The 18827-nt window shown below is 41.7% G+C and overlaps 1 protein-coding gene across 1 annotated transcript in view; it reads right to left on the bottom strand.

The window, feature by feature from the left end:
• The window catches only part of BMPR1A (bone morphogenetic protein receptor type 1A), a 69585-nt gene extending 50963 nt beyond the window's left edge, over nt 1–18622 (bottom strand). Inside the window, exon 1 of the mRNA XM_081329402.1 lies at nt 18485–18622. The gene's annotated coding sequence lies outside the window, so the exon portion shown is untranslated. The remainder of the gene's footprint in view (nt 1–18484) is intronic.
• Between the last annotated feature and the right edge of the window lie 205 nt (nt 18623–18827).

Genomic DNA, 18827 nt, shown 5'->3' with positions numbered 1-18827 from the left:
CTGACCTTCCACAACTTAAGTTTACGCTGTATGTTCATATTCATTACAGCCAAATATATCTCAATATAGTAAATATTTTTTTTCCACATTGAAAGGTATGAAGTAAAGTAGTAGTAACAAAGCATAAGCGCTTCAGAAACTCAAAGAGTAACTATGGTCAATGTTTGCTTAACGTTTACAGCAAAGCCTACCTATGTTTCCAATACATTTATATTTCTTAGCAAAACCCAAAACACATCTCTCAAATGTTTTAGCTCAGCTATTTTTTGTTTTTTAAATATGTTTTATTAATTTTTTAACATAATCACCTTAATATTTGGTAAACAGCGTGCTGTCTGGGTTTACGTTTAAGAAACATTCACTAACAGTTGATTTCTATAATCTATAATCCACACAATAACTTTACTTGATTTCCTCTTTTTCCCATAATGTTCTCTTTTACCAACCTTAAGTTAATACAATTCTTGTTATTTACCGAATGACGATTGAGTATAAAAGTTTTCTAATATTTCTACAGATAATAATCACATCAATATAATATTACTTTTCTACCTAGTCATTCCGGTTGTCTCATCATAGATCCCGTTTAAAGTTCTTGTTTACATTTGTTTTTCCCACAATATTCAAAACATTCTTACTGGTTAAGGTTTTCTCAAAGTTAACTACATTTAAATATTTAAGTCTATTTTTTCTCCTGTAAGCCAACCCAATACTTTTACCTTTCTTAAGGAATAAATAAGACTAAAAAAAAATAAGAATAAGAATAAAAAATAAATAAAAAGATAGTATGCTACTTAAAATCCCTATTTCCTATAAGCTAATACATATTTATTTCAAAAAAAAATTGTTCTTTTTTACCATAATTAAAATATATTTAATATTTAAATATTCCATTTAATAAATCTAGTCCTCCAGTCTTTTAACTCTTTCTCAAAACATTTTAATTGTAATTTTCTTAAAAGTCAATCACCTTTAAATATCTAAAACATTTCCTTTATATAAGCCATTCCTACTCTTTTATATTACTCATATCAAGAAATAAAATAAAAAAGAAGAAAAAGAACTATGTCACTTGAGGTGCTCTTCCCTCTTAAAATCAAATTCGTATCCAAATTTTTTCTATTTCTCTAACCATGTTTCAACAGGTGTTTCTTTTTAAAATATTCTCTGATAGGCCCCATTGTCTATTTTCGTATTTTTTTTTGCCCAGTATCTTCCTTAATCAATATATTCTGCTGAATCAAAGAATCTTTCCATTTTCTTGTAGGTGTTACGGTAGATATAAAAGTTAAGTCAAGTACAATCTCTTTCTGAGAGGCATTTGCTCATTCATTTTTGCTGAAAATCTTTTTCTTTTTTTCTTTTTCTCTTTGCTTCTTTCTCTGCAGAGAGAGAAGGAAATGGCTTGCATAGGTCAGCTGTTTTATGGCAGATCCAAGAAGACAGAGTGATGAAGAACATAGAATATCGTAGGCCTTGGAAGGGACCTCAGAGGTCTTCTAGTCCAGGAAGAAGGTTAGCTAGTGCAGATTCACACAATTCAACCCTCTGTTGTTAAGAGACTCCTCAGAAGTTAAAATTTAGATTCCCCTGTCTAGGTATGGGGACCATCATCCTACTGTTCATCTCTTGATCTTGGGTACGGTGACCACCTATTCTGATGACAGCCATCAGAATCGCAGCAATTCCCGTGGTCACGTGATCAAAATTCAGAGGCTTGGCAACTGACTTGTACTTATGATGTTCGCAGTGTCCCGGGGTCACATGACACCCCCCCTTTTTGTGAGCTTCTGGCAAGCAAAGTCAATGGGGAAGCCAGATTAACAACTGGGTTATTAACAATTGCACCGCTTCACTTAACTGTGGCATGAAAAGGTCGTAAAATGGGGCAAAACTCACTTAACTGTCTTGCTTAATAACAGAAATTTTGGGCTGAATTCTGGACATAAGTCGAGGAGTACCTGTAGAAGATACCCTAACTATGAATGTATTAATGAAGTTTCCATCACATAAACAAACATCTGCCTTTCAGTGAGATCATAGAGGTCCAATTTCTAACAACAGTAATTTCATTTAGCGAGTAGATCATTTAAATATGCAATTATTCTAAATTAAGTTTGAGAACTACGGGAGCAAATTTACATGATAAAACGATAAAAAAACAGTAAAGCAAAGATGAAAGAGACTGCAACAGCCACTGCATATTTTAAGCTTTTGGATTGAAGTTTGATTATTTGAAAAATAAAATACCCTATTTTAAGTGAAGTGAAAACACACTTCAGTAATCTTAACCATGCTTACGTAACTATGACTGCATATAAGCGAACTTTAAAAATTGAATTAACAATACACTGTCAAACCTATTGGCCCCATTTATTTATATGATCCAATCACACATAGTAAGTCAAAATAGCCAAGCCTTTTAGCTATGCATGCAATTTCCTAATTCTTCCTTTTGTGCAAACAAATGTAATTATTGAGTAATCATTTCTGCTTGGTCCCACAGCCTTGAAACTCCAGCTCAATCATCTAAATTTTCCTAATGAGTCAAAAGCCTTTTTCTATATAAAAGAGCAAAGCAAGAACACAAACACCTGGTTTGGAAGCCAAACAATAACAATGACATAGAGAATTATTTAATACATTTCTGTGTGGACCGTGAATATTTAAGAGACACAATATATAGTCACTAGGTTTTACTGACATATAAAATATATGGCTGCCTTTATATTAAAAGGCACAGATGCAGTTCCTCCCTTTTTTTAAAAAAAAATCCACTCAGTTAGCTTTCTTCTATTACTTCTTAGTCTGGACATTGAGTCCTAAAATACGTTTTCTTGAGTATTAAATCTTAAAGAAGAAGAAAATCCTTAATTTTAGGATGGTTTCTCCCTAGGCTAGGGAAACAACCCTAAAGAGATATGTATTGATTTAAAAAAAAACCACACAAATTGCTTGGCTTTCTTAATAAAAATAACATTAACTCCTTAGTTGCTTCTATTTGTAATGAAGTTATCAATACATGAGCTGACGGGGCCACCCAGCTGGCTTCTGAGCCTAAGGGAGCAGTAGACTAGGGGTCTCTAACCCCCGGACCATGGACCGGTACCGGGCCACGACATGCCAGCAACCAGTCCACACAAACAAGCAAAGCCACATCCGTGGGATGCAGGCAGCACACAAAACCACGCACTCTCCGGTCCGCGGAAAAACCTTTCTCCACGGAACCGGTCCCTGGTGCCCAAAAGGTTGGGGACCTCTGCAGTAGGGTCTCTCGGTCCAGCATTTCAGCCACCGCAATATGGCGGCTCTCGTAAGTAAAATTAGCCTACATAATGTAGTTACAGACGCGGGACGCGGTGGCTCAGTGGGTTAGGACGCTGAGCTTGTCGATCAGAAGGTCGGCAGTTTGGCGGGTCGAATCCTGAGTGCCGCGTAACAGAGTGAGCGCCTGTTACTCGTCCCAGCTTCTGCCAACCTAGCAGTTCGAAAGCACGTAAAAATGCAAGTAGAAAAATAGGGACCACTACGGTGGGAAGGTAACAGCGTTCCGTGCGCCTTTGGCGTCTAGTCGTGCCGGCCACATGACCACGGAGACGTTCTCGGACAAGCGCTGGCTCTTCGGCTTTGAAACGGAGATGAGCACCGGCCCCTAGAGTCGGAAACGACTAGCACGCATGTGCGGGGGAACCTTTACCTTTACCTTTAATGTAGTTACAAAATCACCGTGTTGGATGAAGGAAGAAGGGTGATTTCTTTGGGTTCTTCCACCCCACCCAATTCTTTTTGGATCCTTCTTCTCTAAAAAAAAAAACAGCTTTTCAGGGAGCAACTGCAAATAGCGAGGGAACATAAGCAAAACCTCTTTCTCCACTGAGATCAGAGCAGTGCAAAACGTCCCCAGGGTGGTTTTTCCAAAAGGCAAGTGGATTTTCTTGGGTTGTTTTTTTTTTGTCTTTGACAACATTTTGTTTCTCATCCAAGAATCTTCTTCAATTAGGACCAAGGAAATTCTATAATCCTTGTAGAAAGAAAGTCATACTTTCTTTCCAGTCAAGAACCAAGAAAGTCCAGTTGCCTTTTGGAAAAAGCACCTTTGGGACAACCATGACCTGGATGAATGAGGAACTCCATAGACCAGGGGTCTTCAAACTTGGCCCTTTTATGACTTGTGGACTTCAACTCCCAGAATTCCTCAGCCAGCAAAGCTGGCTGAGGTATTCTGGGAGTTGAAGTCCACAAGTCATAAAAGGGCCAAGTTTGAAGACCCCTGCCATAGACCCTGAGTAATACAAAAATTCTTCCAATCAATTGACAATCAACAAATCCATCAGTCTATTAATATGAAGGCGTGTTCCAAGTATTAAGGAGAAAACAGAAAACTTGCTTCAAATCAGCTTTTTCACCCCCTCTCTTGACTTTCACGGATGCCTCCACACTGGAGTGCGGAGACACAGATTCACAGTTATGGAACCGACAATCCTTGTAGGAAAGAACGCCACGCTTCTTTCTATCCAGTCAATTATGGTCTGGCTGCAAAAAGTCAGTTGGAACCTTCAAGATTACAAATCAAGAGTCTAGACTTCACGGGAGACATGCTGTTTTTATTATATGCCACACTAATGATTGCATGCATGTTAGCCAAAGTTACACAATTCTGCAGCTTTTCTGGGAATTCTTAAGTTCGTATTTCAACCTCAATAAAGTCAACTCTGCCTCAATACATTTTCAACCAACCAAGTCTACTGATAAAGACATTAGGACCGTGCCATGTTTCAGAGCAGAAATGCGGCGCCACAAAGCAACTATCTAAAAGCGCTGTGTCTCTGAGGTCACCGCCCTGAGTCCTTCGGGAGAAGGGCGGTATAGAAATATTAATAAAATAAAATAAATAAATGTGAACGGACTCCTGCATGCGCCAAAGCTTCCTTTGAAGATTGAGCTACCCAACCAGATTTATGCAGACATGCAACTATTTCTTTCTGAGGACTCAGTTTCCTCAGTGAAAAGATCCTGAACAAGGGTGTTTGAATGAGGGTAATGTGATAATGTAATGTGTAGGGACGCGGTGGCTCAGTGGGTTAGGACGCTGAGCTTGTCGATCAAAAGGTCGACAGTTTGGCAGGTCGAATCCCGAGTGCCGCGTAACAGAGTGAGCGCCTGTTACACGTCCCAGCTTCTGCCAACCTAGCAGTTCGAAAGCACGGAAAAATGCAAGTAGAAAAATAGGGACCACTCCGGTGGGAAGGTAACAGCGTTCCGTGCGCCTTTGGCGTCTAGTCATGCCGGCCACATGACCATGGAGACGTCCTCGGACAAGCGCTGGCTCTTCAGCTTTGAAACGGAGATGAGCACCGGCCCTTAGAGTCGGAAACGACTAGCACGCATGTGCGGGGGAACCTTTACCTTTTTAATGTGATAATGTACAAAAGCTCCACCCATTGCATATGCGCACTGGGATGTTGGAGAAACATGAAAGGGGCAGATGAGCCTACTTTTGTCCGTCTCTGGCTCTGAAAAATATTCAGGTTGGGAAATCTCCTTGGAAATTGTACTCTTCTAGCAGAATCACCTTAAAACTTTACTTAACACTGTCCCTATGGGTATCCCTTTACATACACTTGATAAGGCTGAGCTATTCATTGTGAACATTTCTTAGATCACAGAACAAGATGAGGTTTTCTATCAGGAACGGCTGGTGAAAACCAGCCCTATCTTTATATATAACAAAGGTTCTTTTCAAGCTTAAAGACATACATTAAATATTTTATCACAGTCCCAGTTCAGCTTATCATCAAAGCATCTGGTGATATTTTAAGACATTTCTGAGCTTGCTTGACAATACAGTGAAATCACAATTCTGGTGGGACCCGAATGAAATTAGAAACGTACAAAACGTGCAGAAATACACATCCACTGCGTCCCTTTGTAGAAAGCCGTTACTCAAGTGACAACAATGTATGTTATTTTTATATTATCTGCAGCAATTTCTCTGGCTTGCTGGGAGTATCTGGGATGTAGCAGACCTGGCTGTGATTTGGGGGAGGCGGGAATGTCAAGGTGGAAATCATGATTCATTGCTTGGCTGCATCTAACTTCTGGATCCACTATTTATTTATTTATTTTTGGGACTTATATGCCGCCGTATCTCCCGAAGGACTCAGGGTGGCTAACAACAATAAAATACAACTATATTTGGTTGCTTGGGACCCTTTGCTTATACTACGTATGATTTTCTACAATATACTTGGCAAATTTTATTATATTTCTTCTGTATTTTAACTGAACACCTTCTAAATCAGAGATTCAACCCTGGCAACTTGAAGGCCTGTGGACTTTTAATTCCCAGAATTCCCCAGCCAGTCTTAAAAGTTGTCAAGGCTGGACATCCCCGATTTAAATCAATGTTTGACTGTTTTGGAAACCTGCTCTTAAAATTGTTTCTAAATTCTGGGAAAAGGCTATAAATCGAAGCTTGGGCTCTAATCAAGGAGAGGAGCAAACCTAGAACCAAGAAGAAATTTCCTGACAATGAGAACAATTAATCGGTGGAACAACTTGCCTCCAGAAGTGGTGAATGCTCCAACAATGGAAATTTTTAAGAGGAGACTGGACAACCCAATGGTATAGGGTTTCCGGCCTGAGCAGGGGGTTGCACTAGAAGACCTTCAAGGTCCCTTCCAACTCTCTTATTCTGCAGTCATGATTGCCCTCTTTTTCCTTTTGCTTTTAATAATTTTTATTTATATCGTTCAGGCAGCAAGATAGCTTTTTATCTATTTAATTTCATACTTTCCGTATGCATCAGTATGCATAGCACAGGCCAAGGAGGCATCAATCTGGAAGAACAGGTTTTCATTTTTTTTATTACTTTCTTTGCTGCAGAATTGGCTGCATCTGCAATTTTTGTTTACTGGAGATGGCTTTGGCATATCTTTTCTTGCCATTTCCTTCTCTTGATAATCTTAATTGTCTTTCACATTCCATCCTCCTTCCCATTCAACTGTTTTAATTTCTCTACCATCATCTTACAGAATACCCGAGTGGGAAGGGACCTTGGAGGTCTTCTAGTCCAACCCCCTGCTCAACCAGGAGACCCTATGCCATTTCTGACAAGTGGCTTTCCAGTCTCTTCTTGAAAGCTTCCGGCGATGCGAACACCCACAACTTCTGAAGGCAACTTCTGTTCCACTGGTTGATTGTTCTCACCGTCAGGAAATTTTCTCCTTATTTCTAGGTTGAATCTCTCCTTGATCAGTTTCCGTCCATTGTTCCTTGTATGGCCTTCGAGTACTCTGGAAAATAGGTTGACCCCCCCCCACCCCTCTCTTTGACAGCCCCTCAAATATTGGAAGACTGCTATCATGTCTCTCTGGTCCTCCTCTTCACTAGACTAGCCATGCCCAGTTCCTATATCTGTTCTTCATGTTTTAGCCTCCAGTCCCCTAATCTTCTTTGTTGCTCTTCTCTGGATTCTTTCTAGAGTAGACATGTCAAACACAAGGCCCGGGGGCCGGATGCGGCCCGCGAAGTGGTTTCATGCGGCCCGTGAAGCCAACCTGGAAACAGTGAAGGAACGGCCCCCACTGCCTTGGCCCTGGCCCAGAGACCCTCCTTCTGCCAGAGACCCTCAGATCTGTCCCACTCCTGCCCAGGCCCCCATAGGCACCCTTGATGCCAATGATGTAGAGCTGGCCACGCCCACCCAGTAGGCCATACGCACTCTAGCCACGCCCACCCAGTAGGCCACACCCACACAGGCCACACCCACCCGGCCCCCTGAGGGTAACTACAATGCTGATGCGGCCCTCAATGAAATTGAGTTTGACACCCCTGGTCTAGAGTCTCAACATCTTTTTTACAGTATAGTAGATGCAGTATTCTAGGTGAGGCCTTACTAAGGCTTTATAAAGCGGTATTAGTACCTCACGTGATGCTGATTCAATCCCTCTCTTAATGCAGTTTAGGATTACATTGGCTTTTTTGACTGCTGCTGCACACTGCCGGCTCATATTTAATGGATTGTCCACTAGGACTCCAAGATCCCTTTCAATGACTGCTATTAAACCAGGTTACACCTAATCTGCATGTGTACTTTTGGTTTTTCTTGCCTAAGTATAAGACTTTTTTTCTCTACATTGAATTTCATTTTGTCTGGGGTCAACTCTTTTTGATCAATTCTTAATTAACCAGCAGAAACCAATATTATCACTGAAGGCAGATAATGGAACAGTTTCTATACTATCTGGTTGTTGTTGTTTTTTTGGGGTGGGGTGGGGAGAAATCAGATTTAATTGAGGGAAATGAGATTTAAAGCTAGGAATAAAAGTGAGATATTTGGGGCTTGGCTTGTGTCCCGATTTTCTGTACCTAGCATAATGAATCTGGGGAAACCTTCTCCACGGGAAATTTAAATTTAGCTCCAAATTTGGTGTGAATGAAGAACGACCTTGACAAACAGCTCAGAATTTCTCTGAGAATTTTAAGTAATTTTATTTTAAGTAAATATTTATTTGCCGCATACTTGGCAAAGCTATTCTTCAAGAATCTCACTCGATACACTACAATTATCTGCTGAGAAAATTGTTTTTAATTCTTCACATATTGTTATCATTTGGGTTTCAGAATTCAGACATTGGGGGTGCTTAAATTATTTGCCTTCAGTCACAGGTTTGGCAGATACTGAGATACTTATTTACTGATTCTTGGATAATGTGGCAATTATATAAAAGAGATATATTAGGATGATGGGATATCTTGTTATCCTTTCACCCATGAAAATCTTCTGCTTTGCAAAAATTCTGAGTTCTGAATAGCTGCTAAATTGCTTTTAGCTGGTAAACCTCCCACAATACAGGGCTGAATTTCCTTAGAGTGGCTCTTGAGATTGTATTCTATTCAACTTAACAATTTTTTTATTTTAACACTGTTGTGATGCCAAAGCTCCCTTAAAAGCCTGTTTCCGAACAGAAGAAATAACTGGGGTTACCACCAATCCAACAGCTCATGAAGAAACTGCAAAAAGTAAACTGAATTTCTCTCTTCAATCTATGCAATAACAAAATACAATAAATACAACAAAAGCAGCTGTGAGTGGGTGGAACACCTCAGAAAGTATTTAATATCACCGCTTTGCTGCTGTGATGTGTAATTCAGATCTTTTGGGGTCTCATTCTGCTGCGACAATATTTGGGGTTAAAATTCATAGCATTTTTAAAATTTTACAGCAGCACAAAAGCAACATTTTGGACTCTTGTGTCTGAAATCAATTATTATATATATACATATACATATACATACATACATATATATGTATGTATGTATGCTAAGCTTATAAGCCGCCCTGAGTCTTCGGAGAAGGGCGGGATATAAATGGAATTAAAATAAAAATTAAAAGAAAATGCACACAAACACACACACACGTGTGTGTGTGTGTGTGTGTATATATATATATGTATACATGTGTGTGTATATATATGTATATATGTATATATGTATATATGTATATATGTATATATATATATATATATATATATATATATATATATATGTATATATGTATATATATATATATATATATATATATATACATATATACATATATACATATATATATATATATATATATATATATATATATATATATGGATCTTTGGTTATTCGGGTTTTCCCCCGCATAGAACTAAAGGTGTAGGGGCGACCTTTAGTTCTACGCGGGGAAAAACCCGAATAACCAAAGATCCACATACGAACACCCGCGAAAACCTCAGAAAACAAATATATATATATGTATATATAAATAAAGGGATGCGATGGCTCAGTGGGTTAGGATCCTGAGCTTGTCGATCAGAAGGTCGACAGTTTGGCGGGTCGAATCCTGAGTGCCGCGTAACAGAGTGAGCGCCTGTTACTCGTCCCAGCTTCTGCTAACCTAGCAGTTCGAAAGCACGTAAAAATGCAAGTAGAAAAATAGGGACCACTACGGTGGGAAGGGAACAGCGTTCCGTGCGCCTTTGGCGTCTAGTCATGCCGGCCACATGACCACGGAGACGTCCTCGGACAAGCGCTGGCTCTTCGGCTTTGAAACGGAGATGAGCACCGGCCCCTAGAGTCGGAAACGACTAGCACGCATGTGCGGGGGAACCTTTACCATACACACACACACACACACACACACACACATATGAGGTAGGAAAGATAATTCTACATCTGACTTGCAGGTTGCCAACATCACCTTTCGGAGCCATCTCGTCAGTTTTTACTTAGTGTATGCCCACTTTCTTTTTTATATGACCCAAGCTGTTCATATTGTTCAAGGGCACTGTCCTTTTTTTAAAAAAAAAATTACCTACTTATCTCAAATCTCTGAAGTGCCATTTCTTACCTCATTTATTTCTGCACCTTTCCTCTGCTCCCTTCTTGTCATCTATGCATACCTAAAAGCTCTCTTTTCCTAGTTTGGCACAAGCCCAGCTATTTTTTTTTTCTCAATTCGCACCATCTTCTCTTTTCTTTATAGTCTTCTGTGAGTTCCATCTTTTCCAGCGGCCTCTCCTGCTTTTTTATTATTTTTTTCCCCCGTGTGTCTCCTTGCTTAGTTTGGCATCTTAGCTGGAGTCAACCATACCAGATGCTTTTGACTGCAAAAGGCTGGAAAAACAGCTGACGTCTCCACCACTTACCTCTGACTCTTAAAAAAAAGGGGGGGGGTTTATTGGATATAATGACGCACTATTTTCCCAAACTCCATACCACTTTTGAAATGCCGGAGTAAGATCTAAATGTTCCCGTAAAGATGTGAGAAAAAGGATATGGGGATTCCTTCTGGGAACGACGCCATGCTGGTCCCTTCAGAGGTGATTAATATAATGAAATATTAATTAAAATATCATTTTTTTTCATTTTTAAGTGATTCAAATTCCCTACTTTTTTTTTATCGTCAAGCCTCAAATTATCTCAAATGCAAGTTTGGTGAAATTAAAGCACTGGTGTCTGACATATATTCTCACCTTTTATAATTTCTATTTTATGTAATTTTTTTTTAAAAAATTGTGCAACAGACTTCTTAGCGTACTCAAGAGACTTACATTTGGGCATCCTGTTTAACTCCATTCAAATTCTACCCAGGTGGATTCCGGGCACCGATATATCAGACGCACTTCTGAGATCAAAGGGCTTCAGAAAAGTGCCGTTTTCTTTAAGAGCCGCCAATACACTTGATTAAATTATAAATGATATGCTAAATTCTCCTCTGTGCAGGGGAAGAACTGAGGAATCTTCTTGTCTAGGCAAATCCCAAGGCAAACAGCCAGAAGATTATTACCTTATCTTTGGCCCAGAGTGAAGACATTCCAATCTTGAAAAGAGCCAAGTAATATATATACCAACCCGGGGGTCTCCAAACTCAGCAACTTTTAAGACACCCCCCCCAGAATTCCCCAGCCAGCCATGCGGAGTCTTAACCGGGGAGTTTGGAGACCCTTGCACCAACCAACCATTCCCTTCAAGCATCCCACTGGCCCAAAATATCTGTTCCGGTGATTTATTTTTTTGGCAAGATGCACACAAATGGGCTAAAAAACAATGACCTTTCCTTAACAGGATGTGTTCATCCAGACCCCTGTGGCTCGTGATGATGCTTCAGTGCATCTTGTAAATCCGGTCTTGGGGTTTGTGTTTTAAAATAATTGTGACTTATCCAAGGATGGCTCAAGGTGGCTTGAGCCGGTGCTACTGCCTCAAATATTTCAGAGAAGAGAGAGACTTGAGTGGCAGAGAGAACCAGAGATTGGCTATGCCACAGGTCTGCAACCCGCGGCTCCGGAGCCGCATGCGGCTCTTTCAGCCATCTCCTGCGGCTCCCAGTCCTCTGCTATGTGCAGTCCAAAAAAAAAAAAAAAAGTGGGACTAAAAAAGTTCAACCAATCAATTCAAATATGCAGGGTAGATGCATATCTCGCCTTGGCTCCACTCTTCAGTCAAACCCTGTTCTGCGCATGCGCGCATGTATGCGCATGTGCACACATTTTTTGCGGCTCCCAGTTTTTCCTTTTGTGAGGGAACCGTTTCTGAGTGGCTCTTTCCCTGTTTCAGGTTGCTGACCCCTGGGCTATGCCAAAGAGAAAGAGGACACCAATCCAGCTGTTAACCACAGCTTCCCTTCCCACTCTGTCACTCACTCTATCAGTGCATGAAGATCCTTAATTTAGCCGGGCAACAGTTTTCTCCAATGAAATGAAACAAAACACGTTTTTGTGCATTTGGACCCTAGAGGTCGGGGGACCCCGAGAAGGAAAGTTAATAAGAAAAAAAAAAGGTTCGTCCGTAGCTCTTCCATCTATCCACGCGATCTAAACTCTTTGCCTTCCAGATGTCTTTAAAAGCTAAACTGCCTATAAACTAGTTGCTAACTGGGACAGCAAATCAAAGATATCGCAAAAGCTGAAGTGAGAGATGGGTGTGCCAATGAAACCGTTTACCTGTTTACCTGTTCCTACTTGCACTAGGGCGGCAGATACTAGGAAAATGCTAGGGTAGAAACACAGAACGCGGCTAGCGTGTGCCAATACACACAGTCCTCGACTCCCGACAACTGAGCCCAACCTTTCCGTTGCTAAGCGAGACATTTTTTTAAAAGCGAGTTTTGCCCCATTCCTTGCCACGGGTGGTGGGTGGTTCAGTGAAAGCGCTTGCAGTTGTTCACCTTAATGAACACAGTCGTCAAATGAATGTGGCTTCCCCAATGACTTGGCTTGTGGGAAGGTGAGCAGAAGGGGGAATCACGCGATCCCACAATGCTGCAACCGTCACAAAGGCGAATCCGTCGCCAAACTTTTGAATTCTGATCGCGTGACCGCTGGGACTTCCTGTAAACCTTCGGTTCATCGAGAGGCCAATTGCTGGCGCGAAGCGAGGGGAAAAAAAAGCGAGGCACCCCCCGTCCCCCCCAAAATGTCGCAGAAACGACGAGATCAACGTCTAATCGTAAAGCAGAGGTTTTCTAAAAAGAAAAGAAAAAAGACGCCCACCCCCAAGTTGGAATTCTTACTGGCTTCGTTGACCTTGCTAAGAGGTTCACTGAATATTATAACAGGCAAGGAAGGGATTTGCTACGAATTCTTTTATGGGATTTTTTTAAAAAATAAATGTAGTAATTTCTGATGGCCTTTTCTCTGTATTCTAAGCGGTATTGATGGAGTCCTTGGTCTGGGATTTTGGGTGCATTCTGTAAGTTAGTTCAGGGGGTCCCCAACGTTCGGTTTGTGGACCGGCGCTGGTCCCTGGCATGTCAGCAACGGGTCTGAGCAAACAAGCGAAGCCCCATCCACACTATGCAAAACCACCTTTCTCCGCGGAACCGGTCCCTGGTGCCCAAAAGGTTGGGGGGGGGGGCGACTGAGTTAGTGTACTTGAGGTGTGGTGGTTCAAAAATTGTAGCCATAATAAGCACCGTTTTGCCCAGTTAAACGATTACAGAATGAGAGCTTTTAGTGGCAGATGAAACACGTTTTATTAAATTTGCCCAATTCCATATTACTTCTCTTATCAGCCATGATAATCGTGATGTTTTTAAATAGGTTTAAGAATAAACTGATCATAAAATGAAAGACAGTTTAACTGGCCTAAAAGAATGGGAGCGTTGTTTTTAAAACTATTTTGTACGCATACAGGCATATTGCTCCTGGCATTTTGAATTGTTATTTAAGGGGGGAAAAATGAAAACGCAATCCTATCAATCTTTCAAATAATCATTATCACTTAATTACTGGAAGGCATGATCACCTTAAACCTGTAGCTATAGATTAAGATTACAAATTTAGGGGCTAAACTCTTATTGATCACAGTTGGATTAACTTTCAGGTTACAGCAAGCAAACATAGCAATCTACTTTAATGAAGAAGGCAATATTTCCCATGTGGCATTTATCCTTCATTTTAAGGATCAAAGTACGATTGTGAAATACTTCTAATAAGTGTGAGACTTCAAACACATTACAAATTCAGTTCTACCTTACCATCTGGCAGCGGTTTCTAAAATTTCACCAGGAAATTTATCCTACATTTATAAACATAGTACAAATTATGCATTTTTCTTCTACTTAAATATTGTTTTCCCATTTACATTATCTTGATGACGGCCTTCACAAAGTCATAGTAATTACTGATGTGTTGTAAATACTTTTAAGGTTGTTGTTTTGTTTTTTTTTAACAAAAATTATATTTTGGCCCTAGTCTTCTCCATTTCTGCTTCAAAATTCAAAGAGATGATAAATTAAAATATACTGGCAAGTGTCCAGTGGTACACAAACAGTGTTATCTTCACACGGGGAAAGGGGGGGGGCTCTCTTGCCACTTCTACATTCCCAAAATCTGCACCTGATAGACTTCTAACCCTCCAGAGCAGCAGAGGAAAGAATAATAAGGGAATCTTCCCAACTGCTGGTGATGAAATTCAAATATTTATACGGGCGTGCTAAAAGCCCATATGGTGATCCAATCTTAACTGGATGGCTTACATACCACCAGAAGAGGAAGAAGATGGAAGACTAAACATAATGTAATGTAATGTAATAAATGACACCCCAAAAGCCTTGGTGGAGCAGTGGGCTAATGCCTCCTTAAGTAACACCAGCTGCCTGCCATTAGTGCAGGTTCGAGTCCCACCAGGCTCAAGGTTGACTCAGCCTTCCATCCTTCCGAGGTAGGTAAAATGAGGACCCAGATTGTTGGGGGCAATAAGCTGACTTTATAATAATGCCGCTGGGGGGGGGGGGCGAAAGCCCTAATAAGCAGGCATATACACAGAATGAAGGCTATTGCTAAGCACACTGATTTGTGCTTTAGATTGTAAGCTGCCCTGAGTCTTCGGAGAAGGGCGGGATATAAATGGGATTAAAAAAAAAATAACGCAATCATCTTCTAGGACAAACTAAGATGATCTACACAGGGTTCTCAAAGAAATAGCCAGCTCAAAGGTGCTTTGAAAAACTTAGCAGGATTGTAGCCTGCCTGCACTTAAAAGCATCATTCCAAAGATGGGAGGTAATGACTGTACAGGCCCAACCTGGGCAAGTGACATTCCCTATAAGGGACAAGACGCAGAGGAAGCCTTCTCATTCGGATCCAAGAGTATTTCATTGTCAAGCCTACTAGCATCTTGTATCTGGATGGTACAAATGCAGGGTTTGTTTCTGAGCAGGCTTTCCAGTACTGCTATTATAAAAAAAAAAGTAAGTCAAAAAAGAAGGGGTTTTATAGTGAGATGTTTTTATACTATTTACTTTTATAATGTGGGAAACGTAAAAACAACAACATTGGGATGATTTAAAAGGTTATGAAATGTTTTGGATATTTAAACGTACCCAATTTCGAGGAAACGATAACCGACAAGAAATGTTTTGAACTAAGCTTAAATAAAGAGTTCTGAAAACAGGACTTGCAGCCATTTACCTAAGATGGCTTTCTGCAAATGCAGCTAGCTGTAAAATAAGCTGATGAGGGCTACATGTTGATGCTATTGTTAAATGCTAGAAAAACGCTTGCATTCAACTTCGTATGTATTGAAAGTACTGAGAACTATATCTGCTCAATGTCGGCAAAAGGGGAATACTATTGGAAGGAGAGAAGACCAAGGAACAGTATTTCTTGTTAGCACGTTGATTATGAAAGTGTAGAAATTAACTACTGATTGTTGTTATATATATATATGAACCCAGACAACTGTGCTGTTTACTAAGCACTAAAGGTTTGTTATTCTAAAAAAAATTAATCAATTATATTAAAAAAAGAGAAGTCAGCTACTGTACATCAGCTACTGAACTCAGAAACCTCACTTTCACTGATTCCCCGTTTCAGAAACCATCATATGGTTAACACAAGCAGTGTAACTACTGACATATCATATCAAGTTCCAAATGGAAACAAAACAGGCCTTGAACAAATGACATTCAGCATATTCCTAAAGATTAATACAAGAGCAAGCTGAAGACTTCAAACTGCTGTTTAACATCTTAACTTTCTTACTAAGAGGCAAATATCTTCCAATTTCCTGAGCATTGTAAGCAAGACCCATGACACAAGTCGAGATAAACAGCTTAACCAGAAGCGTGCATTCCATTCTCACTACAAATGCTATATATATATATATATATATATATATATATATATATATATATATATGTATATATATATATATATATATATATATATATATATATATATACACACACACACACACACACACACACATATATATAAAAAATGCACTATGTTGATTGGAGACTTGCTAGAGAATGCAGAACCTACTTTTAAAGAAAGACGTTTAATTCCAAATGGATTCTTAAACTGCATATAACAAGAACGAAAACAGGATTTTTGGTGTGGGGCAAGTACATATTTTCTAGATTACCATATAACCGCTTGCAATTCAAGTTGCCATGGATTTGCAGGAGAAAGATACACCTGTTGAAACATCTCATAAATGTTACCGGCAAACTTGGGAAAAGTGTTTTTCTCCAGAAGTGCTTTTTCAAGTGATAAATCTTGTGTGAAAGGAAAGCTAAACACAGTGGCAGACCATGAGAAGTATTTGGCCAACCCCCTCTGGAAAATTAAGTCACACGTCCTATTTGCTCTTTCCCAAATGGGGTATACACAACGCACAGAGGAAACAAAAGTACAAAGAAACATTAGACTAAGTTTAAGGATCCGTGTCTTAACAACTGATGTTTCTAGAGATTGGGCTACATCAAACTTATCCTTGCCCAATCTGGTGCTCTTTGGGAAAGTTGGACTACAAAACTAATTATCAATAGCAGCAAACATTTGGAAGGGGAGAAGTTTAAAGCCGGTGATCAAAGGCAACAGTTCTTTCCCCACTGAATACAACCCCCGGCAAGAACAGAATACGCATTTTCCAATCCCAAACTTTTATCACTTACTTTCTTTTTTTGTAGCCTTTTATGGCAATGACCCTCTCTACCCCCTCTGTCACCAAATGGCTTTACTGGATTTATTTTCTTTCCTTACACAATAAATGAATGAGGAACAATAGCATCTAACCAGGATTTGTAGCAAAAGAAAACAAGGGAGCGAATCAACAACAATCGAATGAGGAGGCTTTATGTTAGCCCTTCCCAAATGACTGGTGGCAATCCATCCCCAAATATTGATCTCTTTTTGGGGGGGGATGGGGGGAGGAGAGGAAATCCACCCATTTCTCCCTCCCACGCTCTCCAAACCTAGTGCAACCGGATTACCCACGACTCTAATTCGGGGTGTCCTGCAGATGAGCAGCGATGACTCTGGCTTGATTAAGGCTGCTAATTAGGTGCTCCTTTGATCCTCTTTGTTTACTTCCAGGGGTGCAGTCGAAGGGACAAGCAACCACCCCCTTAATTAAAAAGGAAGCAGGGAAGGAAGGGAGAGAGGGGGAGGAAGGAAGGAAGAAGGGGGAAGGAAGGAGAGAAGGGGAAGGAAGGAAGGAAGGAAGGAAGGAGGGGGAAGGAGAGAAGGGGAAGGAAGGAAGAAGGGGGAAGGAAGAAGGAAGGAAGGAAAGAGAGAAAGGAAGGAAGGGGAAGAAAGAAGGAAGGAAGGAAAGAGAGAAAGGAAGGAAGGGGAAGAAAGAAGGAAGGAAGAAGGGGGAAGGAAGGAGAGAACGGGAAGGAAGGAAGGAAGGAAGGAAGGAAGGAAGGAAGGAAGGAAAGAAAGAAAGAGAGAAGGGAAAGAAGAAGGGGAAGGAAGAAGGGGAAGGAAGAAGGAAGGAGAGAACGGGAAGGAAGGAAGAAGGGGGAAGGAAGGAAAGAGAGAAGGAAGAAGCGGAAGGAAGGAAGAAGGGGGAAAGAAGGGGAAGGAAGGAGGAAGGAAGGAAGGAAAGAAAGAAAGAGAGAAGGGAAAGAAGAAGGGGAAGGAAGAAGGAAGGAGAGAACGGGAAGGAAGGAAGAAGGGGGAAGGAAGGAAAGAGAGAAGGAAGAAGCGGAAGGAAGGAAGGAAGAAGGGGGAAAGAAGGGGAAGGAGAGAAGGGGAAGGAAGGAGGGGGAAGGAAGAAGGGGGGAGGAAGGAAGGAGAGAACGGGAAGGAAGGAAGAAGGGGGAAGGAAGGAAGGAAGAAGGGGAAGGAAGGGAAGAGAGAAGGGAAGGAAGAAGGGGGAAGGAAGGAATGGGAGGCGGAGGAGGAGGCAAGGGAAGAAAGGAAGGAAGGAGAGAAAAAGGAAGGAAACAAGAGGGGGGGAGGGCAGGAGGAGCAGCCCCTCCCTCCCGCCCCTCCCCTCAGCCCAGGGGAGACCCTAACCCTTTCAGCCTCCCCTGAGTCCCAGGCCGCCCCCGCAACCCTAACCCCTTCCCCTTCCCCACCCTCCCAAGGCGCCCTTCCACCGCCGGCCCAGCGCAAGGCCTCTCCGCCTCCTCCCGCCCCGCCAAGAGCCCCGGCCGGGAGGGAAAGGAAAAAAGGAAGGCCTCCCTCCTTCCCTCCCTCCTTCCCTCGCTCACCCGCGGGGCATGGTCCTCGGGGGCGCCCCCCGGGATCGCCTGGCTCCGAAGCGCTTCCCCCGGCCGAGGCAGCGACCAGCCCGCTTCGACGCCCGGCCCGACTGGAGCTGCCCTCGGTCCTCTCACGGCGGCTTGGGATGGCCCACGCGCATGCGCGGCAGAAGGAGCCCGTGGAGGGGGTGGGGGTGGGTGGGAAAAGAAGGACAGAGGCTCGGGCGCGGGTACGCGCGCGCGGGCGGAGGGAGGTGGCACGCTTCCAATCCCGGCTCGGGAAAGGAGGCGGTGGCCGCCCAGGGGCGTCGGGGCGTCCAATCAGAGGCGGCGGAAGGAGCTGCTGGCACCG

The sequence above is a fragment of the Vipera berus genome (genome assembly GCF_964194415.1).
Source record: "Vipera berus genome assembly, chromosome: 5".
Classification (NCBI taxonomy): Eukaryota; Metazoa; Chordata; class Lepidosauria; order Squamata; family Viperidae; genus Vipera; species Vipera berus.
Note: the sequence above shows the minus strand (reverse complement) of the source record. Positions and strands in the feature narration are given on the sequence as shown.